Source organism: Melanostigma gelatinosum (assembly GCF_949748355.1).
Source record: "Melanostigma gelatinosum genome assembly, chromosome: 19".
Lineage (NCBI taxonomy): Eukaryota > Metazoa > Chordata > Actinopteri > Perciformes > Zoarcidae > Melanostigma > Melanostigma gelatinosum.
This window is the reverse complement of record NC_136652.1, coordinates 14,664,341-14,687,462: the sequence shown is the minus strand read 5'-3', so window position 1 is coordinate 14,687,462 and position 23,122 is coordinate 14,664,341. Positions and strand designations below refer to the sequence as shown.

General features: G+C 44.3%; 1 protein-coding gene across 3 annotated transcripts in view; it reads right to left on the bottom strand.

Moving 5' to 3' along the window:
* Positions 1-23,122, bottom strand: part of sash1a (SAM and SH3 domain containing 1a) — a 140,809-nt gene that overhangs the window by 62,410 nt on the left and 55,277 nt on the right. The window contains exon 1 of one of the 3 annotated variants that reach the window (XM_079290761.1): positions 1,453-1,516. The exons of the other annotated variants lie outside the window; for them this stretch is intronic. The gene's annotated coding sequence lies outside the window, so the exon portion shown is untranslated. Of the gene's footprint in view, positions 1-1,452; positions 1,517-23,122 lie in introns of those variants that run through there. 3 annotated transcript variants of the gene reach the window in all.

Below are 23,122 nucleotides of genomic sequence, written 5' to 3'. Positions count from 1 at the left end.
TTCAACTGTAGGGAGTCTCATTAGAGTCCGGCTATGGACAGACACTCACTGATGAGCGGAAAGGTAAAGGTAAAGAGACTGACAGAGAACAGGACTTGCTCTGACAGCTAAAGCCAAAAATTCCCATTGAAAACGTGACATGTCCAAAGCCCTCCATGAAGCACCAGCACTCTCCTCTTTGAGCTGAATACCACAGCAGCATACGAGTCCGCCCAATGGGCTTAATGCTGGCTTCACTGTCACTGACATCTGTAGGAGTCTGTGTAAGTTCCAGATTCTGTGCAACTACATGTGTGTGCATTCATGTCCCTGGGTGTATTTGCATGTTATGTGCACACATGTGAACTTAATAGTGTCTTTGTGGGTGTGTCTGGGAGTTCTTCCCATTTCTGTTTCCTCTCACACATTGGGCATTCACAATGACATTGTGAGGTTCCTCCTTCCTGCATTGGGGGAAGTCCAACAAGGGAACTCTGGCCTGAGCGAACTTCCCTTCCTACCATTTCTATCCCTCTCTGGCCTCTCTTTTCCCCCCATCCATGCCTCCCTCCATCCGCTCCCTTGTTCCTTGTCAGCTGGTGGGGAGATCCAGATGTGCAGGGGGACTTGGACAGGAAAAGAAGAGGGGGATAAAAAGAGAGAGCGAGAGAGAAATCCACATCCCCTGGTGACAGACTTCATTGTCCAAGACCTATTGGACAAGCCTTTAGACACATACACACAAACAATTATGCCCACCAAACAAAAGAGTCCCTCTAGACGACAGGGCCACATTGTATGCGTGTGTGTGTGTGCATCTGGCGATAAAGCAAATCAATGAACAACATCTTGCAGGAGATTTGGTGTTGATATTTAGTTGGCGTATTTACTCGGGGTCTTGGCCAGGCATGAGGCCATTGTTCTCGTTCAGCAAGCAGGAGAGGAGGAAATCAATAAGGACCCGAGAGAGTGATGACAAACGGTGATGCAGCAGTATGCCAGCGTCTCTCTTTCTCCACCTTCCTTGTTTTCCTCTCCCTCTGTCTCGGCTAAATCCTCCACATTTACACCGGTGGGTAGGAACACAGCGAGCCAACGATTCCATTTGATTGACACGCATAAGCGTACCAAGATGGGAGAGGACAGACAAATAATGGCAGAAAATGACTTTAGACATTTTACACAATGGAAAACACATGTAAGCACACCCACACTGCATGAGTATTAAGTTAATAGAGAGCTAGTCAGTCAGACAGAAAGGGAGAGCTGGATAGGCTCTCGCTACTGGAGCGTTTCTCTTGCCAACTCACTCTGTACAAAGGTGTCTCGACTTTCTCGTTGAGAAATCTGCGACTGCACATATCGCCTCAACATTGATCAAACTCTGACACTAAATCTCTGACAGAGCAAACAAATGAGACCATTTTTTTTCCTCTCATGACAAAAGCCCAAAATGATAATGTCAGTACTCACCGCGAGGCAGCTCAAGTATTTCCCAGTCGATCTTTTCCGCGAAGCTAACACAGACTAACTCTTTGAGAATGGGAGCAACAAGTAGTGTACAGTGGAGAACAATGCATGTCTGCCGGAGCGCAGTGGAGACGCACAGAGAGGTCCAGTCATCAGGCTGCTGCTCACATGGGACAGGGAGAGGAGGGAGCGGGAGGGTTCGCTGTAGGATAGTCAACAGTCACTGGGAATAGCCAGGGGGAGGGATCTCATCCTTCGCTCCACGTCTTGCTCTTTTCTCCCCCTTCTCCCCAAAAATGTTCCAGCAAGTCTCGCATTTCTTGCCTGTTTTCAAAATGGACTTGGTCTGGCCTTCCTCTCTTACCCCCCCCCCCCTCCCCTTTCCTTTCCTATCTCACTTCTCGTCTCTTTTGTCTCCCGCACATACTAACACACCCACGTAGCGTTTTCTTTGTCGTCTCTGTTAATAAGTCCTTGGTGTACTCCATTAAAAACTTAACCTCCACCTAGACACACCTAGTGCAGACGTTTACTCACACACCTACATGCACAAAGTGACCCAGCTGGCTGCTAAACGAAGGGCAATCTCCAATTAACTCATTTGTCTGTAATGGTCATGCATGCCATCACAGAAACAGAGCAGAAAATTTCTCAGGTTTTGGTTCCCTCTCTTTCTCTCTCCGTCTCTGATGTCACACGTTTTTTTCTGCCTTTTCGCTCAAAGGCCCGAATTCCCAAGTGGCCCAGATACCACACTGTACTGGGGGAAAGGAAGAAAAGCAAAAAGAGGGGAAGAAAAAAAGAGTAACCCGATACAGCTAAAAGCAACAATTATTTGAATGAGTCACTCAGCAGTGAGGTTCTTTTTCTTCAATTTGAATTAAGGAGAAGGAGAGAGTGACCAAAGGGAAAGAGGGGGGAAGAAGTCATCCCATTTTGGAACTCTGCAACTCCTAAGGACTCCATGAGGTCGTGGGAGAGGAGGAAGGAGAGATGGGAAAAAAAGGAAACAACGCAAGAGAGGGGAACGGAGGAGCAGGGGAGGACAGACATGGGCTTGGATAGGCACCAGAGGAAATTCTCCTCATCCCAAAATCCACCCTCTGGGACACGGTTCACCGAGTCATTCGTGCTGACAAAACCAAATAACATAAAGTACACCACTCTTCCAGACCCGGGGCTGACGGTGAGCCGACACACTGGCAAATAGGAAACAGATCATGGACATGAAAAAAGCACACAAGCTAATAAGTCAAAATACAGAGAAGCCACAACCGGAGCTGACGCGCAACTCCTAAAAAAAAAATCTAATTAAGTGATACGGATACCGTGTAGAGACCGCGGGAACTTCTAGTTTCCAATGCTGGTGAGGATTGCTGACAGACGAGACAGCAGGAGGCAAGTTGAAGAACTGCTCGGTATATTGGGCTCATTTTCACTAAATGTTGTGATGTAGCAAAGCCATTTCCAGGGTGACGAGATGAGAAAAATACGCTTATTTAGGCCCTTTTCTGTATCAGGAAAATAAGCATCCTTCAAGCCAGCCAGCCATATCCAGTGCAAGCCTTTATGTCTTTGTTTCACAATATTAATCAGAGAATCCAAACGCGATTATTAGTTCTATAAGGAACCCACAACCCTTAAATTGAACCCAACCTCACGTCTAACCACTACCAGCCATCACAAGCACTTCATCTTCACCCGAATCACAGGCAGAGCTGTGCGAAGCATAGCTGATTGGAAAACAGACTTGCAAGCACAACCAAACACCTTGATGGAAATGCATACGTTCTGCCTCAGCCTATCGACAGTACGAATTGAGCTCAACTGGGTTTGTGCAGCATTCATTGCAGCTCCTTCTGCAGCGTAGCGAGTGCCATCAGTCCAGCGACACTCCGGCCAACCTGCATATCTCTCGCATAAACCACGAGTACAGCTGACCTGCATCCTGTTTAGACCTGCTGTCACAACATTTAGAGGAGGAAACATCGAGTGATGGTTCATGTCAACACGCCGTGGAGGAATTACCGCCCCAAAAAAATGCCAAAAGAGACTCAAGGATGTGCAGTGTGCACAAAATATATAAACAGGCAGCATACAGGCATGGACACTGATGAGGGAACACTGAGAAAATGCGGTCAACATTCTTAGTTCAAGTGGCTGAACAGCGTATTTCCTGTGTATGAATATGTTTAATGAGGGAGTTTTGGATACTTTCGAATAAACCATCCGGTTGGATCAGTCACTGGTAATCATGTTTGACTATTTTACAATTACACGAGCCTTTATCACTGCTAATGAAACCCTCCAGCATTTCCATGTTAGCTCTTGTACAACATTACAACATGAATATGTATCAAAAGTAGGCAATACATGTACGTGCGCTCCAAAGACACATACGTGGACAGACACATAAAATGTTTGTTACAGCCATCTATGCTGTAAGCCGACATCAAGGACTCCATGTGTTCCACTGTTGCTGGAGGCTGATGCACTATACTGTTGCTGAATAGGCTTTGTCAGCATGAATGTGCAGGTCACCGCTGTTGAGCGTAACCGTGCAAGCTACAGTGGTTTTATTACGAGTTTAATTTATAATTTATGATGTAACACACAAAACAATTCAAAGCGTGTCATGACTCCTGATTATATTTAGCAAATGCCATTTAGTGAGAAGTCCTTCTTAAGAGTGCTTCTGTTACAAAAACACTGATACCTCACACAATAAATATTTCCACTTTTGGAATATTGTTTTCCGTCATGACATCGCTGCGCTGTTGCTTTGCATGATTAAGCTTTGAAACTGCTCATTAAATTGTTTGTAAAAGAAGATTTATTAGTCTGCATCTAGCTCTAGGTGTCTCTTTCTCTCTGTGTCACACACACACACACACGGAGAGAAAAACTCATCAAAACCCTCCAAATCAATTAGCAGAATGTAAATAGGCCATTGAATTGCTTTTAGCACCAAGCACCGTCCCTGCCCCTCCTGAGGCAAACAATCAACCAGCAGACACAAATTAACACTGAACAAGAGTTGTCTAAAGTCTGAACACTAGAGAGGAGCACCAGTGTGTGTGTGTGTGTGTGTGTGTGTGTTTGTCTGTTTGAGCCCAAGAGCATGGGCTTTTGTTCCGAGTTTGCGATATGTCCATGTCAACGATGATAAGGTCAGGAGAAACAGGTTAACTGGGCTGCAATACAGCTGAAGAAACTGGGGGGGGGGGGGGGGTTAAATGCAATATACTTCTGCATATGCACAGAAGGTGCCACTTTGAATTTTTTTTTTTTTTTAATATTCCCTGCCCTCCCAGAACAAGGTGACAGGCCTGCCATCCTAGCTAGTGACCTCAGACTGTTTCAGAATACTGATCACTGTGACTGGACATAACTAGATATACGATATCTAAATATATATATACACACACAGACAGCCATGCTCACACAGACATACGCACAGGGACATGTTTCCCTTCACCATCTGTTAGCAAAGACCGGGTAATGAGTCTGAACACAGAAAGAAAGAGAAAGAGAGATAGAGGACATGGAACGCTTGAGAGCTTTTCAGAGACAAAAGAGAGACAATTTCACAAAATGTCTGTCTCAATGCCGATGCACAAGGACATGCACAGCTGCCGGGTTTTTTTTAAAAAATGCATCAAAGAAGTTTATGACGGCTCAACCGTGCCAGACAAAATTCAAAAGCATTCATGAATTTTAAAAAGGTGGCGGTTAAAGAATTTAGCAGCAACATCACATTTAAAGCAATTTATATGCAAATGTGTAACAAGTGGCAGCACACAGAGGGACTGGAGAATAATCAGCGCTCGCTCATTGACCTAACTGACCTGCTACACGAATATGGACTTTCATTAATGAGACCCACCTCCACAAACACACACACACACACACACACACACACACACCTGTATATGAACAGTGCTTACAAAACAATACGTGTCACTGTTTGTCATAGATTTCATTTTGTATGCTTGATCTCCTTGACCCCACTGAAAGATTTTTAGCATTCTGCCACTAGATGGCAATAAACATCTCTGGTCGATTCCACACACTCTCATGCACACACATTTACACACACCCACAGAGATACCATACTGGCAGGCATGCCAGAACTGGGAGTGAACGTGATGAAAGACCACAGTAGAAAGCAGACAAGCAGACTCAACCGCGGAGCACGTAGGACTGAGGGTTCGAGACAAACGGTCCAAGGCTTTTTCTCTCACACAGTATCACGACACGCACCACAATGTAGAAGTTTACAGCTCCAAAGGCAGAGCCCACATGCAGATATAGTCATAAAAGCAGAGGTTCTTTTTTTTGCCCATCAAGGCCAGCAGATCAGACTGAGGGCTGTGGGGAAGTGCTCTTGTTCGCTTTGTGTGGCACCAGCAAGCTTGGCTGTTAAAAAAAACGAAATGAACAACCATTCTGTATTCCATATTAGCATCAGTGCTGCAGGCTATGTGGGGGCTGGTTGTGTGTTGATGAAGAGGGACAGGCGAGCTGGAGGAAGCAGAACTCTATTAGATTTAGCCTGGAGGGTCGAGAAGCCACAACGCCTTGGCCCACTGCGTCAAGCTGCAATGCATTGCAATTTGGTCCCAATCGGGATGAATTGTAATAACTTTGGCGATCTCCTGACTTTTTATACAGCGGCATTATCGTCTTTTTTTAAATGACCAAATTCCTGTAAAAAACGAATGACGTTCCCATCCTCAGCTGTGCAAAATATTAGCATGCTAAACTAAGCTAAACATTATACCTGCTAAACATCAGCACGGTGTATTGTCATTGTGAGCATCTTTGCATGCCAACTCTCTTACACTGCTGTGCTCACACAATGTTAACAAATGTATTAAAACAAAGTGAAGTAAGCTTCTTTTTCAACATACAAATTATAACATCGTTCAGCTAAAGTGACCCTCTGTAGTTGGAAACAGCAGAGCTAAGCTTGGCTAATCAAACTGCATGCTAGCAGGCACGTTTATCCATCACTGAGTAACTAGGAAACAAAATCCGAATATGCCTCCGGAGTCGAACCATCCATTCGGTTGTGGACACCATGAATCCCACATTATTAACTGTGTTGAGGTTTTGCATGAATGTATTATGTGGCTGTTTACAACTTTGGATCCATTGGGTTTGGATCCACTTCTTAACCTCGAAAGTTTCTTTTCCTCCAACATTCAAGTCAGTTCTCTGTAAGACGACTGACCCTTTATTCTTGCCAACAGTAAATCACTGGAATCTTTCATTTGTGATACAATAAATCACTGGAATCTTTCATTTGTGTGTACTCTATGTTATACGTCCTCATAGCCATCATCATCCCCACTGCTTTTTCCTTTTGTCTCACTCTACCTCGCAGCTCAAATCACAGGTTTTGGGGCCAAGCAGTCCAGTCTAGAGTATCAAAAATCCACAGAGAGAGCTGATGATTGCCTGTGATTACAGTCTGTATCCTCCTCTTCGTCCAACCACCTCCTCTGGGCTCATCTGGCCAGGCCTGGCTTAGGCAAACGCTCTCCACGCTCGGATCATTAACTGGAGAGAGCCGGAGCGAGGAACAGCTCACGGGGGAGGCGCTGACACGTTTCCTTCGCCTTGACATTGCCTGGAGGTTACAGCATTCATTTCGCAGTGAAGTGCGGGCTCAGGGAGGTGAGAGTCATGTGAATCAAGGGTTTGTGATACATAAAAGGTCTCTCTGTGAGGGAGCCTGATCCCCTCGGCTCTAGCCGTTCAACGTGTTCGGAACTGTCGAAATGTGTGTCGATGAAAGAAGTCTGAAGAGTAACTGTGTGTGTGAGGCAGAGAGAGAGAGAGAGAGGCTGTGAATCTATGTGGATTCATGTGTGATTGTCGATATGTCCGGATGAATGACCGCAGTCAGTCTGCAGAAAAGGAGGCGTATGGTGTGAGTATTGGCAGCTAACTCAGAAACACACTCGTGTGAGCCTCGTCCAATGTCCTGACCCAGCTGATCAATCAGTCACAGTAGATCGAGCTGTGCGCCGTGTCTGTCTTCTCACATTCCCCATCTACTCGAGCTGCCTGTCTGCCAGCTGATCACCAAGATCAAGCGCTGACGGATCAAAATCAGGAGGCAAAAAAAGCCCAAAACATGTCACTTTCTATGGAAAGCTAAACGCATGTCCAAATTATTCCTTCACCTTAGAAAGTAATAACTTCAGACAGGGTTTATATTTGGAGAACACGTACGTTTTAAAACACACAAGGAATTATATGTGAGGTAGTGCGGTGTGGAATGCATGATATTGGGTTTGTGAGCCTGCCGGGTGTGATTTACGAGGAACCTGTAGGCTTGATCGACGGTTGTTTTCACGGTGCGTCAGTCAAAATACTGATGAATGATCGACAGCTGCCCGTGGCTCTCCTGAACGTGTCTGCTGAATTAACCCTGTACGGCCCTAAAAGAGGTGCCTGTGATCCTCCCGCCTCTCACTCTCCCCCTCCCTCCCTCCCCTCCCTCCCCGAGGGTGTTTAGGTATAGGGTGATACTGAGCTGCCATCGGAGTGGCTGGTCTTGATGCGTGCTTTACCTCGCCTCTCTGGGGATTGGAGCCCAGCCAGCCGTGTGTAATTAAAAGCGCATAAAGACAGATCAAGCTCTCTGCCCATCTATCTGTTCAAGAACGCCTGGAGGCTGAACCCACTCCACGTCCTGCTCTGTCGGACTCCGGGGAACTCATTTATTAAAATGTTCAATACCTTTATCCTTGATTTTGATGAGAATGATGAATAAAATCTCATCTACAGGATTCATGCCACAAGGGAAGTCATGTCAGAGTTTGATTCATGGTAGATTTGAACATAAACATTTGAAAAGAATATATATGTACGTTTTAAAAGCCAAAAAGAGAGATTTGAGACAGGGAATATATTTTCATACAGCCTTAGAGACGCTGTTTACTTACTATAACCCTGTATGTTGCACGAGGAAGTGGGAATCCCTGACCCAAGTGCACTGAGCAGTTGTAGGTAGAAGTGAGTCAGATCAGTCGTCTTTCACTCATTATTTTCTTTTTGGCAGTTTCCTCTTCAATCCCACTGCTTTTCATCATGTTGAACTGTTGTGCCTGCGTAGGCTGCACAAAATCCAGCCCACAAATCAACACTCAATTTCTCACCTTGCTGCGCTATTTCTCTTCACCTTTCCACGTTTCCATTCTGTTGGACAAAGCAAAAGGCTCAAAGCTGTAAGTTTGTAGATAATCAAGTGTGTATGAGTTCTTCTTTTCAAACTTATTGATTTCAACAATGCCGCTGGGTTTGGGGCTGTAACTGTATGAGATTTTCACAGCACGATAACCGATAACAGTATTGTATAACACGATTATTTTGTTTCTATAATTATTATTAGTTACAATGAACCCTGAAATGAATGATAACATAGTTATAATAAACAGCACAGCCAGACTACTCCTGTCTGTACCTTTAACTCACACATTCACTAATGTCATTTAAATTTTTTTTCAATACAGTAGATAAGCAAATGTACACGGTACAATAACCATCAATTCTAATACCGCAGTATACTGTGACACCGGCCCAATTACAACCCTAACTGGGATACAGCTTCAGTATTGTTTTACTTGACACGGTAACATTTATATCTGTGTGTAAAACTGCCTTGTAAAAATACATTTGCTGTACGTTGATTTATCTTTTTTTGATTCACTAAGGTTGCCAGCTTACAAATTGCTCTTTCATTGTTGAATGCCGTGTCGCACTTGAATGAATAAATGATGCATTCACTGCGCATACACCACGAGCACCAAATCGAGCAAAGATGGGACGCGTGCTTCTTGGAACGCCGCAAGAGTCCCTTTGCCAGTCAGGGAATCCGTTTTAATCTTCGCTTGCCTCTGTCTCAAATTAGAAATTCAGTTGCTCTTCATGAGAACAGCGGAGGCATGCTGTGTTACCCGCTGAAATGCATGTCAGACCAATCAAATGAGAGTTCAAACATTCAATTCCCACCTTCTCCGACTGGCTGCTTTATTGTCACAAATCGGATTATTTACACCCACGGTGCGCCAGGCACACGAGCGTCACAGTGATCAACACTTCCTTGGCAGCTCGCAAAGAGGAAATAGAGAAGAAGCAGAAGCACCAACTGCTGAGGAGTGAATACGTAGAAAGAAATAGGTAAGAGGCAAGATTAAGTTCAGCCTCGAATGAGTGCCGACTTTGGTTGTAAAATTCTTCTACAATGTTGGCAGTAGTATTATGAACTATCTATACCCTCAAGGCTTTCCCAGTGAGGGAGTTCACAGACTCAGAGAAAAAAAACCAGCATATTAAATAACCAGTGGTAGACCACAGTTAATGATGTGTTGTGTATTTTGCAGACGCTGAGATTGTACATTGGTAAAGCCTTGGGTCTGGAAGGTATGGTGGTTTAGGCTGCAGTGGAATGAATGGTTGTTGAGTTTTATTCTGGGTTCACTGACATTTTGTGTTCTTTCAATGGACTGCAACAAAGATGATGTTTAAAACTACCAGGAAATGACTCCAAAGGTTCCTGGAAAACTAGATGTTCCTTGTTATGTAGCCGACTGTTTGGGGTTACATAATAAATCACAGTCAGAATATATACAGCAATTTACATGAATGTGAGTAAAAGTCTGAAATCGTTCAGTGGATAGCCTCTTCTAAATCAGCTTTGTTTCTTCAGGAGATGAATAAGAATACACAAATGGTTGTTTGCTTCATGGTTTCGCTTTTTTTTTTTTAAACCAAATCGAAGGATATCAACCAAAAGGATGTGTAATCAATGTACATGTATGAGTGTAATGTGATAGCCATTTAAAAAGAATCAATACCTACTGCCTTGCTGCTAACCAAGGCTGCTTGTTTATGGCAGCTAAGCCGTGCCCTTGAGGTCCGATTGGAAGATTTGTCTCCTACTACATCACTGCACAGACTTGCGCATATGCACACTTACACACCTACACAGACACACACACACTGTGTGTGATAGCCCCACGGGGTCAGAGACCCCATTACCGCGACAGGTTCCAATCTTGTCCAATTCTGGCCCGCGTGGGCCCACAGACAAAGCCCTGGCATGGGGTTACACTCACAAAACACTGGAATATGAAAATGACAGGACCGCAGAGAGAGGATGGAAAAAAAGGGGAGAGATTTGAGCCTCATGAGTGTGAAGAGGGTGTGCTCGCAGTGTGGGATATTACAGACCTAGCATGTTCTGGCAGGATGCAATTATTGAGTATCATCTTTATTTCCCCCTCCCCCCCACACACACACACACACACACACACCCACACACAAAGACAGGGGTGCAGTGTACCTTCACATGTGACAAAGTGGGTCCGCTCTCCAGAGAAAAAGGACAACATTGGTTGTTTGGTCAGACAGACTATGTTTGCATTCAGAGTCAACGCATAAAGCAGTCTTCTGTAACCTTAACCACGGTTGTCTTAATCAGATCAGAAAGTGTTCATGAGCCTTCTTTTGTGAAGCGCTGACAAACGACCTACTTCATCATTAAGGACTTGTTGTAGCAGTGTAATTACACACACACACACCCTTCAGGCCATGGAAAGGCTCAGAGCTTTGCTGTCAGCTAGCCTCAGTGTGAAATATGGACACCTATGAGCCCTTCTCCTCTCTCCCTCCATCTCAGTTCTCCTTGGCTGCCTTTAATTACAGATAGAGGGATAATAGAACAGCAGAAGGCCAACCTGCCAGGAAAGGGGGCAATAAGAGTGACCAGTGGTGGTCACAGGAGCCAGCAGAGTGCTGGGATTAGGAATCACAATCTCCTGGTGAACCTGTGCGGGCAATATGGGCACATACCCATACCGCCCACAGACACTCTGCAAAAAATGCCGTGTCCTTACAGAAGATGGAGCCAGGCTGGAGGCGCACCTCGCCTGAGCTGGAGACGGTTATGTCAGCTATGAGACCCTTGCTCGACATTATTCAAAGAGAATGAGACATAACAGGTGAGCAGTTGAAATCATTGTTAGGCAGTGTAAACCCCCTGTTCATGTTAGGCCTTGCATTATTTCAGTGTGGTCTTTTCCCGTGGTTTGTCAAGGTTAATTGATGAGAAATAATGGATGGTGGAGCTGGGGCTTCGCGGTGTTTGTTGGCGGGATGTAACCACCCCTGAAGCAACCCAGTGGCCCAGAAATTCCATTTAATAAAGATTAGCTCTCTTTCTCCGAGACCTCATTCTCCTTCTTAATTAAAAGATGAAGATAAAAAATTGGTGGGCTGCACGTATCAGAAAATATCCCCGGGACTTCTTACACAAAACACAGCTCATCGCTCACATCAAAGGCTGGGACTAATGCATATTTCATGCCAATGGGAAACAGCTTGGATCAGTTCCTTCACTGAGAGCATTGGAAAAACTGAAAATACTGTTACGATAACCCTCTGGTCCTTGGGCTGTATGGACGTGTGCAGCACGGCGTGAGTAAGTAGGTATATACCATACGTGTGTGTGTGTGTGTGTGTGTGTGTGTGTGCGTGTACCTGAGTGTGTGCATATACGAGTATGTGTTTGCGAGTCTGCAGGGGGTTAGGGTGGGCTTCACTCAGCAAAATTGCACAGCAGGACTTAGTTCCTGTGTAAAGGAGAGCAACACAGTGGGGGAACGCAAACATAACACAACACCATTGTCCCAGTTTCATGTCATATATTTCTTCTAGTTCATCCACGAAAGCAGCCATCTTTATTGACCACGTTCATTGGAAGATTACACTCTGGTTAGTGAAACTATGTATCTAATGAAAACCAGAGGGGATATTCAAATGTTCCTTTTAAACTTAGAAATGAACATACAGAAGTGTAAAAATGTTATTTTATCCACTTACTTTATTCAATTGAATTAACTTGAGACTGCTGTTTTGGACCAGCGTCTGCAATACTAATGGCCATAAAACTGACTCACACCCTGACTGGATTTCAAAGAACGACAATAAGAACTTCCCTTAGCATTCTCAATAGGAAAAGAAAAGGAACAATGTCCTCCCAAAACCAGTGCAGACTTATGACCCACAACACAAAATATCAGCCACAAATATAGCAGCCCCACCTCAGTCATCTATATCGAAGATGCAATATCCCTCTCTGCTCCTCCTCTACACCAGTTTGTCCTCTTCGTCTCTGTCCTTTAATCTCCTGCCTTCTCTGACTGCTAACATACAGGTTGCTATGATACCAGGGGAGTGACAAAAATATGTTGCATGGGTATGTGGAGAGAGCAAGATGACTGCAGCTGAAATACGCAAAGCTTCCCTGTATTTGATTTGACATCAAACAAAATCTCTGAGAATGTGACTGCCTTGATTATGTAGAGCTAACTAATGAGAGGCGTAGCATTCAGGTAACACGGGACAACACGCAACAGCTCTTATGTCTGCCTTGATCCATACATGTATCTTTAATCAGCTTGATTCAGTATATGTCTCTCATTCATTGTCCCACTATATGCTATAAATGGTCAATGGACAGAAGACACACTGGACACCATCACTTAAGCTCACACTCGCGGTTATGGGCCCTTTATGGAACTGTGTAAGCCCCTGCTGCTGTGTCTGTGTTGCAGTTGCATATACTGTAGGAACCCCGCTGACACAGTGCTTTTTGTTTTCCCAAGTATGGCGACTGGCACCATCCATGGAGACAAAGGTCCATTCAGTCCATCAAGACCTGGTATCATTAATAAGACAGAAAACTCTGGGGTCTGATGGACTAACGTTTGCCTTTTGAATTTAAAATAGTCTTGCAGTGTGACCATCACAAATCCTTCTCTTTCACTGTGGCTTTAGATGATGCTCTATTCATATGAGGTGACAGTGCTAATGGCTGAGCCACAGTGCCACCTAGCACATGTTATGTAGGTCTAAATGTGGCACAGCAGGATGGTGGGTACGGGAAGCAGATGGACGCTCGCAATAGATATTCAAGGCCATGGTGCACCAGCAGCAGAGCTCCTCCAGCAGGTGGCTCTCCTCTCTCCTCTCTCCTGGGGCAGCTAGCAATAAAACGCGGAAGAACATCTGGTTTGCCAGTGTTGGTGTGTATGTGAGGAAGTGACACAAAACACACAGCTGCATTTTCTGAATCAGAGTCTCCCAGAGTGACTCTCAAGCGCCGTACGGCTTCGATTTTAGATGCATCAAGCGGGATAAAATAAAGATGATGAAACTGCTCCACAAACAAGCTGCCCTTCATCGTAATAAGAGTGAGAAAACAATCAGAACTCTGCCTCACTGTTTGCTTGCAGCAGGCTTTGGCTTGTTGAACTTAACAGGGAATGCAAATCAGATGGGCTTGGAGGACTCTCTGATCTGCTCCCGAGAGCTGAAGGAGCTGTTGGGAAAACTCCAAAAAGAGCAGACATTTCCCCCCCCCCCCCCCCCATAGAAGTACTGCACTCCTTCGTGCACAATATACTGTATATGAAATAACCCCTACACATCAGTCATGATGAAATCACTGTTTTCATTTGTTCCATCTTTAAAAAAAAATAAAAAACAGTCAAACACCACACGAATCTATCCTCCAACCAGTCCAGAATAGATATCAACCGGTCTCGCATACAACACATTCACACTCACTAGAGCCATGGAGGATTATATTGAGACTCAATTCCCTCCTCGAATCCCACTAACTCCACGTTAATTATTCAAAAATAGAAACTCGTTAACACAGTAAATATCATGACCTAATTTCCTGGCGATTGGGATTTGTAATGATTGGAAGTGTGCGTGTCCATGTGTGCACACATCTATGCCAGGCTGAGAGGTCTGACATGTAAAAGGGGGGGGGGCAGTTGAAGGGTTTACTCTACAAAACCCTTTACTGCTGACTATCTGTGCAGCCTATTGGAGTGTTTTTCTGTCTTTAAACACAAAAGGTCACAGATTTGGATTCATTCAAATGCTCTAAAACCACAGTTAACCAAACGCCAACACTATTTCAAATAAACCCAATCAGAGCAAATGTTTGTTTAGAGGCGTAATGTGTGGGCAACATGCACTGGAAGACTGACGGCGCCTGACAGAGCGACACAATGTGTGCACAAGCCTGTCTGCAAGTGTGAGCGATGCATGTGTGTGTGTGTGCATGCGCTGGCAGCGGTGTGTGTGAAAGTGTGTGGGCTTGTGTGTGTGGGGTAATGAGAGTGTAGGCAGTAATGAGAGGCTGTGTGGTGCTGGTTCCAAAGCAGAGCCATGCTGGGTACCCTGTATTGATCTGCTCCACCACTGGGAGGACCGAAGCTAGATAATGATGACTATCTGCGATCTTTCATTCCTGCCCTCTGTGTCTCCATCTCTCGTTTCTGCCCGTCTCCCCGCCGATCTCTCGGTCGAAAAAAATGTGCATCGCATTTAGCAGCCGAGTTGTCACACTCGCACTCAGACTTGTGTTTTCAATTGTTTTTATCCCTCGATACAAGATGTTATACATATCTTTGTGTGTCCGGGGGACATTCAAAAAGGGGATTTTGATAAAGACTGATCTGAAAATATCTCAGTGGAGAGGATTGTATTTTTCTAAATATTGCCTTGTATTGCCTCAGCAGCAGCACAGTAGCCCCCTACAGAGTGCTTATGCATGGCATCAGTTCCCAAAAGGCCCATGTCTTCAAAGCACCACACGGCTTTTATGTCAGCATCAGCCAGACTGACTGGAAGTCCTTTTTTTTATGTCCCATAAGCAGCCAGCCATCTCTTAAAAAGGCAAAGCTCTTTTTCAATGTTTCCCTCCCACTCAGACACATTCATAGACACAAACGTATTACACTCATAAATAACAAACTCAAACCAAAGACATGGTGAGGGAAAACAAAAAGTAAAACATTCGACAGCCTTGACTTCAAATTAGAAACAAATGGAAAGTCTAAAAAATAGATGCAAAATAAGAAATCCTGTGAAACATGTGGAGACATACGATCTTAAAATGCACCCATCCGAAGAATAGATACAATGTTATCTCCAACAGAACCAGTATCATGAGGAACTTTATATTTCTCATATCATCTGACAGTGCATTTATGATGCTAATGCTGCATTCACGTGGAATCAGGCAGATGACAGACAGCAGAAGGACCTTCTGGACGCCACGGGAAAAACAAACCGGATGGCAGGAAAGCAAAAGAAAACATGCATGCTGTGGTGATGTCTGGAATAAAATACATTCAATAAAATGATTTTGTGTAATTATTCTAGAAATGCATGTAGCTATGAAATGCAGCTTTCTGTTCATATTCTACTTTCTCCTTGTTTGAGGTATTACGTTACAGCCGGTTGTCACTGAGGACGGCAGTAAAATATTTGAACTTTGGACGACGATGCAGTCAACCATTGACGGTATTCTGTGGCTGCGATACCTAATTCCACTGCCCTGCTCTAATCCACTGCCTTGTGAACGCAGCGGCATTGCCACAGCAGAGGTGCTTCTTGTTAACTTTAGTGCTTCACTACAGAGGTACGAAGAGAAAGTCAGAGCAAACTGGGACACACATGAATCCTCGACCCTTGTACAAGGATGAAAGCGATAGAGCTCAAGAGAATAGAAGGTGACAAATCCATTCATAGATGAAATCGATCAACCACTGATCAATACGTTAATCCAGAAAACTTCAGCAGAAAAAAAAAGAGGGCCCTTAATTCCACATGAAAAGGTGCCTTTAATCCTGGCGCTCTCTTTTGAAACGCCATTATTCAATCAGACACAGCTCCATGAATAACAGACATCAGCTTGATGAGGAACCAGCGCTGGTCATTTGTCATCCACATCTCAGGCCTGTTGACAACATGCTCAAACATCCTCCTCCCATTTCGCCACATCGCCACCCCCGACTGCTGTTCTAATGCCCCCATCATGTCCGCTTCATGGTTGGCTGGAGCCATCATTAATCGCCGGCCTTGAAGGAAGATTGGGTGAATAATGTGGATAATTGTTTGCTGGTACAGCCAATAATTGGGTGTTTCTCGTGTCAGTCATGTTGATCACAGCTGAATGGGTGTACATGTGTAGGGAATGTGTGAGCCTGGTGAAGTGCTGATTGGGAACTTTTGTGTTCAGTATCACGTATGCTTATTTTTTTAATCAGCGGTAGAGAAGTGGAGGCTACAATGTGTCATAGACAAAGCAAAGAGGAGAACGATGGTCTCTGAGATTTCTGCCTCAGCAGAAATACAATAATAGAGAATGCAATAATATTTGTGGTGCTCAAAGAAAGAACACCCTGTCAGACAGAGTCCTCTGAGAAAAGTAGGGTCTGTTAAGAGACACAGCTGACCTCTTTAATGTAGTTTTGATACTGTGAACGCCACAACAAATTATTTTTGCCTCCATATTATTGTGGTGGAGGCAAAACTGTCCTAATCTCGGCAAATGAAACTAAAATGAACTGCATCACCAGATACCACGAGACATAACATAACATGTATGTTTTGTTGTAATTCTGCCCATGAAAAGAAATAGTGAAATATTTTGGAAATTACAAATTGTACCTATTTTCAAGGATTTTCCAAAGAATTCTGAAAGTGTAGCAACAGCACAGTAACAATGGAAAAAGAAATCAGTTATGATGAGGTTCACCGATTCCAAAATTCTTTACCCAAGTTACTCAGGGCCATTATTCTCATCACCATCACCACAATTAAAAGCTTATTCTCTGACTTAACCATGCAGGCAGTATAGTATCTGAGAGCACTTGGGCAGAAAATGGCAAATTAAAAGTTAACATTCGTATGTTAATATATAAATAACCTACCTGGATTTGTGTATGTGGGAATGTGTGCAAGCCAACATGTGTGAGGGCTGAAGTGTGTAAGAGTGCGTGTGTGTGTGCCTGAAGCAGAGTGTGTAGCGTCTGTAGTAGTATGTCCTTGGGGAGCAGAGCCGTGTTATTACAGGAAGTAATCTCATGAGGAAATGGAATATTCATGAGCTCCATGTTGCCCTTATAACAAAGCTCCATGCCTCTCAAAAAGTCTCAAACGACCATCCATATGGATATAAAAGAGGATTGGCATTTAATAAAATGAAACATGCTACAGGAATAAATATTAAGTACTGTATGAATGTCATTGAAGAGTTCCATTTCAAAATGAGGTTTCTACATTTTATGTATTTCATACAGTTTCTTCATTTTTGTTAATACCAAAGCATCTTAGCCTTGGCCCGTCATGGCGAGGCACAGACTAACAGGAATGAAATACGGATACGGCTATTCTACCGGAATGAATGACACATTCTCAAGACTATTCACGTTTTTTTTCTTCTATTCTCTCTCTTTCTCTCACACAAACACAAACCCAAGGACCTCAGCAATTACCCCTGGAATAACCTCCTTGATTGATATCTCAATTACGTTCTGCCATTCTTGTGTGTTATCTCGTCTCACACACACACACACTCCTCCCGTCCCCATTCTCAACTGCTCAATGGATGCTCAGAGGAGGAATGAGGTGACCTTGTTGTTGGGTGGGTGGGGGGGGGCGGTGTTGTCTTGTGGAGCTTCTTTCCACAGGCCTTTGTCGATCCCATTACTTTACATCTCTGTTATACTCCATTGATTTCCCCTTACATTTTTATTTGCCAAAATGAACTATAGAAGCGGACGACATGGGACGAAAAAAAAAAAAGTTTCAGGAAGTCATTTATTTTCATGGTTCAGAGATCCGCTGAAGGAAATTCAGCATCAACATCATTGTGTTTCTCTTATCGTGCTCCCGAAGGCAGTGAGGCAAAGCAAAGTGCGACGGAAATTAGGTTCATTGAATCAGGTTAGTCGCATTGTGACAAGGACACACTCACTCAGTGTTGGATCCCTGTTAGAGACGTGTAAGGTGCTAACAAAGGAATAATGAAAACAATGATGCCCACACTCTGTGTGGCTGTAGCTGCTCGTGTGTCTGAGTGAAAGACAAAAGCAAACATGGGCAGGGTAAGGAGGAAGGATATTAGGAATTTACCCTTACCTGAACACAAAGAAGAAGAGGAGGAGTCATCAAAGGCGCGGATCCAAACATGGAAGAAAGAGAAGAAGAAAAAACATTCACGTTGCAGAACAAATTCCCTAATTCACCGTCCTTGAAGTCACTTGATCAACATTCTGACTATATCATTAAGACAATTAACCAATCATTACCAAAGCATAAACAATTAACATTGTGTTTTGAATTAGTGATGGTGTTGGCTGCAGAGTATAAGCCGCTAATGATGCTTGGGATTGCTAATTGATTTAAGTTAACTGCGGCAATTACTCTGAAGTCAGGTGTGTCAATAGTCCAGACCAAGAACTGCATTTTGAACAGGAGTTCAGCAGCAGTTCAGTATGTGATGTAACTATTTAGGAGCTCTTGCAGTGCCCTTTGCTTTCGGGCTCTTCTTGAGCCCTGGGAAAAGCCGACAAGCCAAATACTCCCCACGTTTTATTTAAGTGGTTGTCACCGATTCGGATGACGTGGCCAGACAGTGTGAACTAATATCAAATATTTAATGAGGTATCGCTGTTTTACAGACTCACAGACGTCACCTAATCCACTCAGACAGCCAGATGAAACGTCCCAAGCGACTGTGATCCGTTTACCAACGAGAAGGGAAATAAATTACATTCTCGTGCACTCTGCGGAGGTAAATTGCTTGTGGCGTTTGCTCAGTTACAGCTAACAATTGCATGCTGTCAGTGTGGGTAGGCCCATATTCAAGAGAAACTGAAGGAATACATTTAATTGCCTCGCTCTTTTTGTCCCACTCTTTACAAGGAGCTGTCCTCAGCAAGACAGATCACCAGGAGGAATATGACCTCCTGTTTGCAATAACATGCTAAGTTATTACTCCCCGTTCACTGAGATGTTCCCTACAGCCTGCTGGCTGAAGCATGAAGCTCTATACGGAATTACAGTTGGACTTGGCTCTGCCCCAAGTAGCGTACAGTTGTGGTTTTTAAACTTTCTTGGAAGAAGCACATTTTTACAACTTTTCTTTTTTTGTTTACCAAAAGTGATATTTTGGGGGTTATTCAATGCGCTAAAACAGAATCCGTCTTTAGTTTTTTGCCAAGACCAAAAGCTGTTGAACTATTACAGGCTCAGAGGTTGTTTCTATCATGTATCACCCTTTGGGAGGTTGTGTCCGGGAACAATGTGAGGACAAGCTGCGTTCGAGTCTGGAAGCCATTCTGAGTGACTCAATTTTCTTTCACCAACCTATTTTCTTGAGCTGGCTGCTCTATTTAACTACTCACTCCTGCATGCCTGCTTTTAAGTAACTTATTTAGTATATTTAGTGAATCAACGCCTCCGTCTTGTCCCCATCCTAAGATGTGGGAACCATTGGTTCACAGCTCTGCTACCGCTCGCAAGTTAACAAATGCCATGGTTGATTCACTCAAATAGCTCACTCACTTTTCTGTCCTTTGTTTGATCAGACACACCTACAGAACACCTACTGCACAAATTATTCCAAAAGCAGCCCATCCCGCTGACTAATGATCGGCTGCGTTTCTGCTGACGGGAACAGAATGGAAAAGAATGAATGCATCACCTCATCCTGTCATCCTACTTAGACTCACATAAATTTCCCTCAGTACTGGTGCCCCCGAGGCCCAAACTGGCTGCTAATAAATTCTCTGGCATTGACACAAAGACCGAGCCATGAGGTCAACTGCTCAGGCATGTCTCTCCACCAGGACTCTCAAACCTGTCAAGAGTGACGCCATGTTTTATGGCCTAAACCCTTCCCCTCTCCAAAACCAATGTGACACCCTCACACTCTTGTTCTGCCATTTTAATAATATTCATATTTGAATGCATGGGCCGCTATTTTGCTAAAGGCCCTTGTGTGAAGTGGGGCTTCCGGGTGGACAGATGTGTAGATGTTTCTTTTCTCTATAGAATCCTCATCGGTCACAGTGGTGGTGGCCTAGGAGGCTTTTCACAGCTATTTCAGCATGCACTGAATTTATAAAGTCACTTTTCTCGTCGCTATAGCAACAGCTGTCTGAGACATTATAACAGCAACCATTACAATCGCTTCTTTACAGAGTACGATTTGCCATTTAAAAAAAACATGCATACATGTGGAGAGAGGCAGTAATTATTCCACTGCAGTGCCATGCAACCATGTAGGATTATGTTCTTCTTTAAACACGGGTCAGGCTCAGAGTTATGCAGTATTTTGCTGAAATGCTTCATAACATCTGGAAGAGAGTTGTAGCTGAGAGAGCTGCTGGTTTCTGGCCAACGCTGAAATCCAGCTTCGGGCTCCACCTGGACTGCTGTGTTTCAAGTTCAATCTTCAATCTAAGGAAGAAAAGTCACCAATACTGATATGTTTTCACTTGGAAAATCGTCTTTCCGACCTGTGCCGAAGACTATATAAGATGGAATTATTTTGGCAACATAACAACAGTAGCTCAAAGAAATCCCCAGACGCCGCAGGGAAGCTGCACTGTGGTCACAGGTCATGGACATCCATCAACAAGTGTATTGATGCACACAATGCTTAAAATAATGGAACCATAAACTCGTCTTTGTGCTCGTGAGTGAGAAACTGTCAGTATCTTGTTCAACAATAGTGAGCGTCCCCTTCTGTGCAGGTTTCTGCTGAGTTTTTCTGTTTTCTCTCCACAGGACTCCACAGCACTGTCCTATTTTCTCCCAAAGACAGGAAACAGGAAACTGAAGCCCCAAGGAGAGTCAGTTCCACAGGAAAACATTACCTCCATATATGTGGCCGCACTCTGTCACTCCTATCTGTGTAAAGTTGTTTAATTCCTGCATTAAGGTGTGCGTAAGGGGAGGAGAACAGCCAAAACAAAAGCGTGAGTCGGTCACAGGCATCAACAGGCTTTCAAGCAAATCTGCTGGAAAAATGAAGAATGGTCAGAAAAAAAGCCCAAATAAGAAAAAGCGAAAGCATTTATTTGTAAGGCCTAAGGAGCAAAATAAAAAAAAATAGACCCGTTTTGAATTTGCATCTCCACAATTAAATGCCAACGCATAACGCCTCACCAGGAAGTGTGTCACAGTGTGCGATTCCCCGATGGGGTGGAGCAGTCTGCCATGACGCTACCGCTGGGCATCTCTCACCTTTGCCCTCCATGTATGACAGTCGATGGCAAAACATATGGTGGCGCCGGCAGAACCGGTGCTTGTGTAATGTGCGACCACAGCCCCGCCCCGGCCGGGGGTCACGCTGGCTGCAGGTTGATGCTGCGAGGCTACACTGGCACGGGGAAGATAACGCAGCTCCACACCACAGAGGGAGTGGGACTCATGACACGAATAGTGTGGAAAACAATGAGAACATAGCAAGAAGCTATCGTAAAGGGCTTTGTGCTGGGAGGCGAGGGGATAAAGTTCATCAGATGAAGCGCAAATCTCTTTTTAGCTTTTGACAAAAAGACCTGTTCAAAACTTGCAGCAATGTGTAAAAGTAATCGACTAAACTTGAATTCATATTTATTTTTAAATGCGCAACAGTTTTGGACTAAAAGTACAGATTTGCTGGTTTGCAAAGTCCTTAATACGTCGCAAGAAAGCATGTCAATGATGTATCTGGATGGTGGTTGGCAGCAGTTGAGGAGATAAAAAAGGTTCAGCCATTGCTCCGGTTTTCCCTCAAAACAAGGTTTGCTTGGAGCAATCTAGGAGAAAGTTCTGTCCGTCCCTCATGAATTTTCATTCATCTGCTGCTGTGTGAAGAGACATGCTCAACATCACATCTACATTCGATAAAACAAGGTAAATCCATACCATGAGAGCAGATGAGATGGTGCCTCATGCCAGACAGGTGTCACTTCACGTAAAAACAGCCCCCCCCCCTTGTGCAGCTGTCATATATAAGCGCAGGTTTGCACATTTGGACTTTTACACGACTTCTTCATGCCGACTGACTTTGACAATTAACCTTCGAGGTCAGGGGGAGCACCTGAGGCAGAAAAACCGGCGACGCTCTCCAGCAACGCAGGATGCAAAGTGCATGCACAGTACACCTTCCTCTGCTCTGCTCTGTGGAAACAGTGACCATCCATCATCATCTCACACTCAGTCTCTACTGACAAGTGATGGATGTGCGTGGAACTTTGCAGGGTCGACGAGGTGCGTCGGTGGGCGTGGATGTGTCTAAGCGTTGGCATGAACGTAAATGCACGCGTGTGTGTGTGTGTGTGCTTGTTTATGTGTGTGTGTGCGCATGTGAAAGAGAGTACTGCTGGTTTATCCTATTACGGCTTTAACACAGATTTCTTGTCCTTCAAGGTCTGAACTGTCTCCAAGCGCAGGTTTTAAAATGCCAGCCACGTCAACAAACAATTACATTTATCCCAAGGTTACATCTCTGCTGTCATAACAAGTACAACACACACTCAAAAGAACTACCTCTTTCCAAAAGACCTGCAAAACAGTCACTAATCTCTTTCACGACTGCCTCGCATCTACAGCCTGACAAAAACAACAGTGCGGACTTCTTCTCTCATCGCCTCTTTGTCTCAACATGCAGTCGCTGAATAATGAGCTGTTTTTTTGTTGTTGTTGCTTGTTGTTGTTTTTGCAGCGATCCCCAGCACGGGGCTTTGTGATAACGAAGAGGGGTTGGAGATGAGCTGAAGGAAGACAAGGCCCGTCA